The sequence below is a fragment of the Neolamprologus multifasciatus genome, chromosome 20, assembly GCF_963576455.1.
Source record: "Neolamprologus multifasciatus chromosome 20, fNeoMul1.2, whole genome shotgun sequence".
Taxonomy (NCBI): domain Eukaryota; kingdom Metazoa; phylum Chordata; class Actinopteri; order Cichliformes; family Cichlidae; genus Neolamprologus; species Neolamprologus multifasciatus.
The window spans coordinates 34,882,965-34,895,515 of record NC_140458.1 but is presented as its reverse complement, the minus strand read 5'-3'; positions in this window follow the sequence as shown (position 1 = coordinate 34,895,515).

The window sequence follows — 12,551 nt, the reverse complement described above, 5'->3', positions numbered from 1 at the left end:
AAGACCGCTCGGAGACTCAAAGTTCTTCGTTTCTTAACTGAGTTTTGGTTTCAGGTTCAGGAGTGTTTCGACTACCTGCTGGTTTGTCAACAAGCTTGTTTTCGCCACTTGAAAAACAAAAGCAAACTATAACTATCTTAATTATGTATAATTATCACAAATTTGTCACAAAATCGACTGTCTAACTCAAGGTTCTGAGAAAATAAGACGAATGGGAAGAGCAAATTGAAATTTTGAGTTATAAGGTGGAAACTTTGAATTAATGACTTGAAATTTTGACTTATGGGTGGCAAAACAAACAAACAAACAAACATATACACTGATATGCACTCACTCATCCCCCCTCCCTTTCCAAACGCCTTCGATGCTTGTTCCCTCCTGGGAACATGGCGGGTCTGAGCCTGCGCTGGAATGGTAGCGCTGGGCAGGATGGCTGCTGTGTTTGCTTCTGATGACTCCTCACCCCCCACCCGACCCTGTGGCTTGTCACGTGTTACATAATGTTGTGTTGTGGACATTTATGTGCTTTTTTGTGCAGAGGAGTTTTTTTGTTTCCTCTTCTCATGCTGTCCTCCCAGGAGCCCAGCATGAGTAGAGGTCTCTTTTTTTCCTCTTGAACTTTCCCATTGTAGTGTACATTTCAGTGTTTTTTCTGTAACGCTACCAATCTCCGACCTGTATCCCCATGTGATGTCTGTGTTGTGTGTGTAAAGTCGGGGGTCCTATTTCACTGCAGGGCAACCTGAACGTGGCGAATAAAGCCTTGATTGATTGATTGATTGATTGATTGATTGATTGATTGATTGATTGATTGATTGTCAAACAAACAAACAGGAAAGCTTCTGGTGGAAACAACTTTCCACAATGTTGTGTGTAAGACAGTAGAAATGCCATTTCCATTGTTTCTTCTTTTATTTAGTAGATGGTAAAGAACAGCATGAAATTCTCACATCAGAGATTCTAAAATGTTTGCACTGGAATGAAGATGCTATATAAAATTCTTATAAATTTACAAACTACACCATTTGGCAATGCAGGCAAAAGCCAAATCTTATACAATGTGTCAACGTATACTCCATGCAACATAAAACTCAATGTGGCTGCCCCTATTTTCAAATGTGAACAAGCAATGATGCAAGCTGTATTAGTGGTTCTCATCACTTTACTGTACTGCAAAAAACAAAACAAAAACAAAACCTCTTGCATCCCTTTGGCGAAAATAAGACACTTTCGGCAGAGAGTGAGACACTGCATTCTTCTCCCAATGCACTCAATCTGAGCTTTAAAAAGTCTAACTGCACTTAAACATCGCACACTGTTTTCGGGTGCCACCGCCTGCACGCTATTGGCTGAACGGATTTAACCGTTAAATTGGCCCTCCCCTTTACGGTTAAAGAATAATGACATCATTTATATAAAGATTTTGTTTTCTCGTTTGTTTTTTATGGATATATTAAGTCTTCATTTCAATCTGCTGTCATCATTATTCTGTCCCCTCTGGTGCAGTCTAAGAAAATGGACTTTGACCCGAGTTATTTTCTCCCACAGTGCAACAGGAAATCACACAAGAGGGATTTAAGCTTTTTAACATGCCATTCCCTCAGTGAGGTCGCAAGTTCATTCACCCCAGGGTGCAGTACGCTGTGAAAACACAGCAGGAGCTCCGGGATAGGGTGAACATTTCACCTACAGTATGAGCATTATTAAGCCACAATAGCCTATTATGAGCACTCACAATCATATCATAACAGTTCTTTAAAAGTCACATTAAGGAGTTTAATGGTACCCAAAGAGAAACAGCTGGAAGCAAATTTCTGGTGCATTAGTGCAAAAAACAAAGACTTAGTTGTTGAAACGTTGGAACCACAAGCCTGAACAAGATGCAGTATGTAACTGGACAGCTCTCTGCAGTTTCCATGGTAATACCCACATACTGTAGTTTCAAATATAACGGTACACATTGGCACCTCCCCGTGCCACAGAGTACTGATGCTATTTCTGTAGGTTGTCCGGAAGGGGAGCTGCTGCTGGCTGATGTGTGATTACATGAGGAAGATGAGTATTTGAGATGGAGCCACAGTTTGTAAAAGGAAAGATTTACATGTTTGCCTCCAGCTGTTTCTCCACAAACTGCTATTATGACCCATGCTAAATGGTTCATCTTGTAGTGTAATGTCTTTTGAGATGATGGTGCTTTGGTGCTGCAGTCTAGTGCTGAGAGCACCCCCCCCCCCTTTTTTTTTTAATAGGCACACCCAAAGTCTGGTAGGATCTAAAGGAATCAAAGATTTGCCTGTTTAAAGCTTAAAGTCAAGTCATTTGACTGGTGAACTAAATTTGCTCAGATCTTTTATTTAGTGTGAGTTTGTGTTGTTAATTCGCTTTGACAGAGCTAAGTTTGGACATTTAAAATACCTTTATACCCCTGCCAGACTATAAACTGCTCCATAAAACAGAAAGAAGCTTTATAGTTTGCATTAATCGTGATAACTGGCCCTCCATTTAACAACTGAGAGCCAAAGTCACAACATCGACAAGCTTCAGAGGCGTGACAGAATTTTGACCTCTGCATCTAGAAGCACTTCTTCATTTTTTAAATGTGATAGATAAAAAAAAAAAAAAAAAAAAGGAAAAGAAACTAGCAGCAACTCAAATAAAACGTCAACATTAACAACAAGGCTATAAAAACTCTGTTCTCTAAACACCGGCAGGATCTGCTGGCTGCAATAAAATAAATATTGAGTATTCGTTGTTGTTATGGACCCGAAATAATCACTGAACAGTGGTTTGGATTATAATTGGTGTTTCCAGGATTTAATGCCACTGTTGAGTCTGAAAAAAGTAAAAACAATTACATTAAAGGACATTCTGAGCAATGATCCCAGAGTGTGTCAGACACTTAATAGTAATCTTAATGCCCTTTACACTGGTATAAATCTCCACATGTGAGTTACCTCCACATGTTAGGCTGGTGTGTGTGTGTGTCTATGTGTGTGTGTGTGTGTGTGTGTGTGTGTGTGTGTGATTCCAATGTGTCGTCTTTAAATGTGCTTTAAATACATTTGGATTGGAAAGGGAGTGAAAGAAAAGCCAAAGGAAAACTTCTGCTTTTGTGTGTGTTTGTGATGAACAGTCAAGACACACATCTTGTGTCAGACAATAAAACAACAAGCCTGAGCTGAGCTTCATCTGCAGTGTCCAGTATCACCAGCATAGATTGTTGCTCATCCCAGCTCAGTCTGAATGACACAGAGGGGAAAATCTAACCACAGTACTAATAGTTAGCTCATACATTGTCACTAAAGGTCATTAATTTGGCCAAAACTGCTGTCATGACACTGATAATTACACGTCTTATGTTATTACAGTTGCATCACCGTCTACTTGACCCTCTGGGTCGTGAGCCAGCTTTCATAGGTTACATGCAGATTTCAGTCTTTCTTGTTCCAACAAGAACAAAGTTACACAAGTCATGAACTGTTTGAATGTTAAATGAAATTAAACTTTGTAATGTTGCATGAAGAAGCAAACTGTAAAATGTAAACTCATACAGAACAGAAGATAGTTATACAGTTTTATAGTCTGTGTTAACCAACAGCTGGACCATGCTGCAAACATAACAGTGAAATATCATCAGATGAAGGTAAATCTGCTGGTGCGATATGAGCAGACATGCTGTCATTCGTCTGGATTCATTTGGAGCTATGTTAGTGTCCACCTGGTGAATGTAAATGCAGTGGCTGTTGCTTCTCTCTAGCAGCTCGTGAGGGAAACATCTGGTTGTGATAATAATTTTATGATGTTGTGAGATTTTGTTCAGTCGTAATTCACAGCGATATGCCCATAAAAATCAAAATGTGACAGCAAAGATTTGAATTAAATGAAAAGGACACACGTGATTGGCAGTGTAGCCGACGATTTTGCAGAAAAACAGAAAACACTGAAGAAAAACGAGAAAAAAAAGACAAAACAAGAAGAAGCACTCTTTACGTTCGCCAAGGCAGCTCACTCTCTGACCAGTATTTACTTTTACGTGAACAGTATGGTCTTTTGCATATGTGCAAAAGTTTATAGCACAGTAAAAATAACGCATTCTGGGGTCAACTTGAAAGAAATGTAGATCAAAGGTCAAATGTGCTGTGATATTTGGATCCAAACTATAATGTGTTTATGCAAGTTCAACCTTACTTGTAATAGTTCAAAAGTAACCTTATATTTAAAATCCTCATGTTCCATTTCCTGTATGTTCATATGATGTCGATACAAACAGTAAGAAGCATAGTTTTAATAAATATGGGATTATTATCACTTTGACCTTCAGATCAGTCTCTTGACCTTATAGGAGACGTCAGAGGTCAAATGTGATGTAATTTTTAAATCTTCAAATGATACTATTTACATGTGGACATCACACACCACACTTGTAAGAATCATAGCTTCTAACTTATTGTCAATTTTTGACCAATAAATCACTGAGCTGTGAAGACCACGGTGAATTAAATTAAATCTTAACATGAGCCCACTCGACACACACGGTTTTATCAGAATTCATTCAAAACCCTTTGAGCTCTATTTGGTTTATAGAAATAATTATAATTATATTATCAGTTTTATATGTGATCATGGCCTTACTGTTAAAGTATTCAACAAGTTACTTTTGCAAATATACATATTTTTAATCATTTGTTCCGACGCCTGTATTTATAACATACCTTTTACACTTTCTAAAATCCACTGAATACAGTCTGGAGGTACATTATGTTTGTGCTTTGTACATCACCAGTGCAGTATTGGCATAAACTAAATCATAAAAACTTTACGCACGTAGTTTAATAAACAGCCTTTTGGTTGGTTTATTTATAGTTCTTATAGTTTTCTCCTGCAGCATAAACATTGGATTAGTGTTTGTTTTCTATGCATTTCCCCAAACCTCCAAAGTAGGTAATGTATGGGGCTATTAGGGAACAATTTTACTTTATGGTTCTTTAGTTGCTGTGATTCCACTATAGTCTCCATCTAATTAAAAGCTATGAAAATCTGTAGCTATCTGTGTGCTAAGCAGATGGTGTTCATTGGGTTTTAAGCTGCCTACACAACAGAAAATTATGAAACCAAACATTAAAGTGGAAGAGAAGAGAAGCCAAACACTGAGCTGAAATGTAATGCAGATTCTTTTACTACTTTTCAAATGCTCACATTATTCTCACGCTATAATTTTTCATACTTTGTTGCTATTAAAAAGAAAGCAATTAAAGATGATCTAATGTTTCCAGAGTCATTGGCTCTGTAAAATAAAATGCTGGGCAGTATAACTTTCCTCAAATTTTGAAACTACAAACTAAATCATGGAGCAGTGCAGCATCCTGTGTGTGTGACATACAAAATTATAGAAAGAATAAAGCGCCATCAACAAAGTTGTAGATGCACCAACAAAACAGATAAAAATGTAGGCGTGTAAGAGGTTTTTTTTTAACCTTTAGAGCTTCTGATTATATCTTTTTGTTTCTACTTGCAAGCATCTGACTCCCATCTCTCTCTTTTATTAAAGCAATTTTAAGAGCTTAGCTTGTGTGATATTGTTTAAAATCGGTTTCAGGGGATTTTATTAGAAGTTCAATATACACTACCTCTTTTATCAATTTATCAAAGCTTAGATAATTTAGTATCGTGGTTATACAGTACCTTCACCCCAGGACACGACATTGAAAGTCAATGAAAATCTCTGTGAAGCCAAAAACTTGGCATTTCTCATCTTTTTCCCACGCGGGGCAGCACGGATCAGTGAACACAGAAAACAAGGGAACAAGCTTGAGGCTGCTGTGAACTACTGAGTCACCCAACACGTCCCTGGGGAAGTTTACCCATGAGAGTGGAGCTCAGCTAGACGTCCTCGCTTCACCCTTTCGGCTCTATGGCTGCTGAAATGTGAGGACACACTGACACCCAGTGGTGTTAGAGACACGGCGCAGCAGGCATGCATATCAGTGTGTTAGAAGATGTTGACGAGCAGTGAGGCACAGCGATGACAAAAGGCAGACGGGAATTTCATCAGCTCTAGTTTGATGCGGCTTTTTATGGTTTTGCTTGGCTGCCACTGATCTCATAAGACAACCACCTGACATGGTGATAGAAGAAAAAGTGAGCCGATATCTTGGTCTATGCTTATCAGAAATGCTGTGGGGTGGGGTGGGATGGGGTGGGATGGGGTGGGGGGCGCACATTACAACTTGAAACAGACTGTGGCTTGTGATAGTAAACCAAATATTTTCGTTTTTTCGCAATTCTGATCAGACAAAACCAGATTTGTGAGAATGACTCACTGTGGAATTGAAACAAACATTGTTCACAGTGTTTGAGACCAAAAACCTGATCAGAGTAATCAGAAAATATACACGTGACACATCAATAATAAAAGGAAATATTGGGTGCATATTTATGAAGACATTTTATCCTTTATGTGCTTTATCAGACTCTCAGTGGAACAAAACACTTTATCATGAAATAACCAGTGTTGGGGAGTAACGGAATACATGTACCGCCGTTACGTATTTAAAATACAAAATATGAGTAACTGTATTCCGTTACAGTTACCGTTTAAAAAGGTGGTATTTAGAATACAGTTACTTTGTTGAAATAAATGGATTACACGGCGGTACTTCCCTGTTTCATATTGTGGCGGGTCAGGACTGTTTGGGTTTTGTTTGACAGCTACGTTCTGTTGTTCCAGGCAGCGTTACGGTTGCCATGGTTACAGGGTGACGCTCTCTCTCTGCTGTTTCCTGGGTGAGAGAGCGCCTGTTGTTGTTGTTGTGCTAAGCTAACAGGCAGAATGCTACCGGTATAGCTCTAAAGAATGTAGCATCATGGGCAGTGTAGTCCGTGCTGCAGGGAGAATGGACTGCCATACACGTTATGTGTCTGTGAGCGAGGGAGGGAGAAAAAGGAAAAGTACGAGCTGTCATCGAGCAGAAACGGGAGCTGGAAGCATGTAAATATAATAATAACCACTGCAGCCAAGAAGAGAGCCTGACGAGCCCAGCTGTAAGTAAGCTATTAAGACTCGACTGTACACCGTGTTCGTGTTTTCCTCTGAAACAATAAGTTCCGTTGGAGCAGCCTTTCAACGCCTCTCTCTGTCTCTGCTAGCAAAGTTGACCCAGACAACAAAGTAAAGCTAGTTTTCAGCTACGAGCCGACACAGAACCCACCGTATTAGCCAGAGGTCCCTTTACTACGGTTCGGAGCCGCGGACCTTCAGTAACAGTAATAAATCACAGCAATAGTACATTCATGTAGTTGTAAACAGCATGATAATATATTAAGTAATCCAAAGTATTCAGAATACGTTACTCTCGTTGAGTAACGTAACGGAATACGTTACAGAATACATTTTGGGGCATGTAATCTGTAATCTGTAATGGAATACACTTTAAAAGTAACCTTCCCAACACTGGAAATAACTTTATCATGCATCTATGATTTGATCCTTTTTTTAATCTATATGGCATCAACAGTGAACAACCTCTGTAAAAAAAATCAACGTGTATACAGGTCTGACCACCAGAGGGCCTTCAACTCCAACATTTAGATAGAATAGAATAGAATAGAATTAGAATAGAATTCAACTTTATTGTCATTGCACATGCACAGGTACAGGGCAACGAAATGCAGTTATTAAAGATATAGATATTAAACTGAGCCCTTCTGTATGGATTTTTCTCTTCATGATTGCTTAACATTACACACACACACACACACACACATATACACATATATATATATATATATATATATACACACACACACACACACACACACATATATACATATATATATATATATATATATATATATATATATATATATATATATATACATATATATATATATATATATATACATATATATATATATATATATATATTAGAATTACATTTAACTGCACTGACAACCTGTGAACCACCACTGCCTACTTTTCCTGTTCAGTTAAGCCTTCAGAAGATAACTTTAGGATTCTTAAACTGGGCCGGATTCGACAGAAAGGGATTGTATTTCTCTGTAAGATGACATTTTTAACCACCGATCTCGTCGGCCTCCTCCTACTCCTGCTTAGAGCTGACTTTTCTTCAAAATACTGCTATTAGTAGCAGTGAATGTGGGCTCGCTGGTTCTTTCCTCTCTAAAGTGTCTTTTATCTTGGCTCCCTCTGGTGTCTTTTCCTCAGTAAGCTGGAGTCAGTTGAGTAAAAGACACTACTGGGAACCCAGAAAGAGTGGGTAAAAATTCCCCCTGCTGCCTTTCATATAAAATGCTCCCAAATTGCAACCAATGGTCTGCACAGCTTATCATTAATCATTAGCAGATCGTGTCATCAGGGGAAAATGAGGAGGTCAGAGAGAAGAGGGGTGAGCAGGTGGAAGAGCAAGAGTGAGTGGGGGGGTGAGATGGATGAATGAATTCAGTGTAGCCCCACTGGCGGCGTACACAAACAGACTAGAGTGTTTCGGTGGTCGTGCTTTGCACAGTGATGTCCCTGCAGAAGCACATATGTATGAATGGGATGTTGTGTGACTATCAGGCAATTTAAACCTGTGCGAACGTGCATCCAGGACGGACAAACTCCTTGTTGGGGGGGTTTAAAAACGATTGCCACCCTCTTGTACGGATTTACGGGGATGAGAGCAGCGCAACATAAAAACGAGAAATTGAGGAGACAATAGAAGTTTTATCCTATTTCACTTGGGCCAGATATCCAGCTGTGCTGCTCAAATATGTAAAGCCAAAGGGGCGCGTCCCTGTGTTTGTGTCAGACCCTCTAATCCAGCTTATATTCACAGGGCCACAGTGTACCAGGGTGTTAAATCCAACGATGGGTTATGGGCACAATATCTTTTAATACTTTTCAATGCAAGTGGAAGAACATTCTGGAACAATAATACACGTATATATATATATGCATCTGCAGAAAACTTTTCTCTTCAACCTCCAAATTGAGCCCTTTCTGTCTGATCCCATCCTGATAAGAAGTAAAGCTGTTTATGAGATTTAGAGGAGGAAAGAGGGAGAATAAGGCTGTGAGAGAAAAAGACAAAAAAACAACTGAGAACTAGAGAGGATTAAAAAAGATTGAGAGAAGGAGCATGAGATATTCCTGTCCCTGAACTGGTGGTGCAAAACAACATAATCCCAGATTTTTATGGACACTATTTTTGCTGGAAAGCTTTTGGATTATGAGTGGCTGTTGCTTTATGTCGCCTGTATGTCATTGTGTAAACATGACCCCACGGCCCTGCTGCTCAGACGAGGGAAGCTGAGAGACCGAATACAAGTGTAAACTAGGCAAATGACAGGAGAGGAGTTTTCCTAAGGTTTTTTTGTTTATTTATCAAGAATGAAGCTAAGACATCTCTTAGACATAATTTCTGTTTTCCACATTACTGATCCTCTGTAGCTTTAAAAGCAACCTTTCTTCAAATGTATGTGTGTTTGGGAGTTCACAGGCACTGTGAGGGCCAGAATGGCTCATAAAGTTGTGACATAATCTCCACCTTGATCACTGAATATTTTAAAAAGTCATGGAAACAAGTCTCGTTGCACCATCTCTTGTTGCACAGCGAGAGCTTTCCAGCTGGTGTGCATATCATCACACATGTATGGGATAACTGACTCCCATCCACACATGGGTATCCGATAAATTAAAGGCTCATCACACTGAGTCACACCCTTTTTCTAGAGGAGACGGGGTGCTTCCAAAAAATGGTGTCGCCTAATTTCTAAACTAAAACATGTCATTGTTTTGTGTCATCCTTATCATGGTAGATAGAAGTAAGGCAGCAATTAGCCACAGTTTTATGTTAGCGATGTATCAAAACATCAATCCAGAGACAATTAGGCACCTACAGAAAATGATTAAATAATTGCACAGCTCTCCTACAGGGATTTAGAGTGAGTTTGAACCAGTTGTTTACTCTGATGGCTCTAATAATGTTGCTTTCAGACACATTAGTTAGTTATTCTCAACAAAAAAGGGGCTTAAAAGCCGCTGCTACCTACTTGCCCAGATATAAATGGAAGACACACAGATAACAACCAGGTGATAAAGATATCAAAGCATTTGCTGTAGCAACAGAAGGGCTTAGTATTATCGTTGGGAATTAATTGAGGTCAAACAGAATGCCAAAGGGTGAATACATCAGATTTACCAGGTAGTCAGAAACACAACTGCAGTGTTACTGAATGTTTCTCAGTAGTGTTTTTACTGTAATGAAAAAACTTGTTGATTACTGGTTGACCAAATTAACTTAAAGTAAATCATTTTGTGAGTTGGATTAATGGGAAAAACAATACTGTAGTCATAAATATACATTAATTTGTATGTAATTACATCTTCCATTAAACTGATGGATTCTCATAAACTTTGAATTAATCCATTAAAAATACATAGGAGCAGGCGCCGGTTTGTGGAGACTGTAACGGTGTCCCACCACCCTGCCACATGCACACTACACCAAAGGTGGAGGAGAGAACTTGTATATGTTCACATGTTGTGGAGGCAAAAATGTAATCAAGATAAAGTATGAGGAAACATACCTATGTTTTATTTTTGAGAAGGAGTCTCCTTCAACAATGAAGCAAAAACGTCAGGAAAGAGACAACGTCTGAATGAAACGTATCCGGTTCTTCCTCATGTCAAGTCTCACAGACGTACGACCCTCCTGTGTCGGAATAGCTGACAAAATGCCAGCTGAACAATAACAACACTAGTTATTTATAAGATGACGCTATGTTAAGCTCAATTATCCCAAAAAAAAAAATCATGCTTTCCATCTGATAAACAGTTTGATGACAGTCTCACATCATAGAAAAGTTTATTTGCTGAGTATCCAAGTCCAACAATATCTTCTAAGAAAGTTTCACTAACAGAGGCTGACAGCAGAAAAGTTCAACAACTCACCTCAACATGCTGTCATCAAGCTAAAGTGAACTTCATTGACTCACTGATTCATATCGCACTACTTTCATAAAGTTTTACAGCTTTACCAAGTAAATTTAGGTTGTTCCAGATTCAGTCAGCAGTCAGATTTTCTGAATTCCCAGTTTGCATTTTTGGAATTTCAGAATTTTCAATTTCCTTTAATTAGGATTGACAACCCCACCAACCCTGACTAAACAATCCAAGATGACAGCAAACAGTTTCTGAAACTGTAAAACTTTTGATTTGTCCTGCCTCTGCTGTGTATTTGAGATTTAAGCCTTAATGCAGGGCAATGACCAGGCATTTTCTTCTCGACTTGACTGTTTGAATGCACTAACTTGTTTGTGTTTCTGACATCCAACCTGTGAGGTAACTGAAATGTGGCGATGGATGTTCACGTTTCTCACTGGGCACGGCGTAAACAGTGGACTGACAGACTGTCCAGACAGCAAAAGGCAACTGTCTGGTATCTGGATGCACTCAGATGAAGTGTGAGTTCTTTTGTTGTTTAAGGGATAAAAAACATGAAATAATGCAAAATATTTAATTGACACATTCATTTTTTCTTATAGTGTGCATAAATTATTATGTTTATTTTTGGGGTTTTTTACACAAACAGTAGAATGAACATGCTGGCCAGTCAAGGTACAGATTTCATGTTTAAGACATGTTTGTTTGGCTTCGACCACCGAAGGATTATGGACTTGAATTGTGAGGGGTAAAAAAACTGGATTCAGTCGATTGTAATCTGCAATCTAGCCGTGAGATTTTACACACTGTAACTGTAAAAGTGCAGTTATATCATGATGTATTCATTATTTACCTGATTGCATGTGGCCAAAAAAATAAAATACCGATTAAGGCAAAAGGAGATTGGTTAAAAATAAATGATTGCAAACTGCATGTTGGAAACAGAATGTGGACTAACGTCTTTTTTATGCTCATTCTTAGAAAACATCAAACTACTCCAGATCTGGCTCATCCGTCAAAGAGCCTTCTGTTTAAGGACACAGAAGTGAATGCTGTTTTATTTCTGTGGAGGACAAACTGTCCCTGCATGCTACCAGCACCAACATCAAGTGATGCCACAGCTCTTTATTCCCTCCCTACAAATACAATAATCTGTTTGTTGTGCTTATCAAAGTCTGGAATATGGAAAGGTTACAGCATATGTATAAAACTGGATTTTATTATGGATTGTGGTTTCTTGGTCCTTTGACATCATCTAGCTGGAGATAATAGGAGCAGATAGCTAACAGAAGGCAAACCAAACCGAGTCTCGTGTTTTTGTATTACTTTCCCTGGAACAGTCTCTCACAGTATGTTCTCTAAACCTCAAAGAGAATTATGGATTAGATCAACTGGTCTCTGAATGCTATTGACACCCTTTTCTCAACGAGAAGTCTGGGCTCAGGAGAGCCCGAGTGCCCTGGAGGGACTTTCCCTGCCGGATACACGATGGACGGGTGGCAGAAATGGAGGGTCGTGTGCCTGGCGGGACTGTCGATCGAGGACGCTGAAGATATCTACCTATTCGGAACCATGATGACAGGGTTCTTGCTGATCGGAGCTGGCA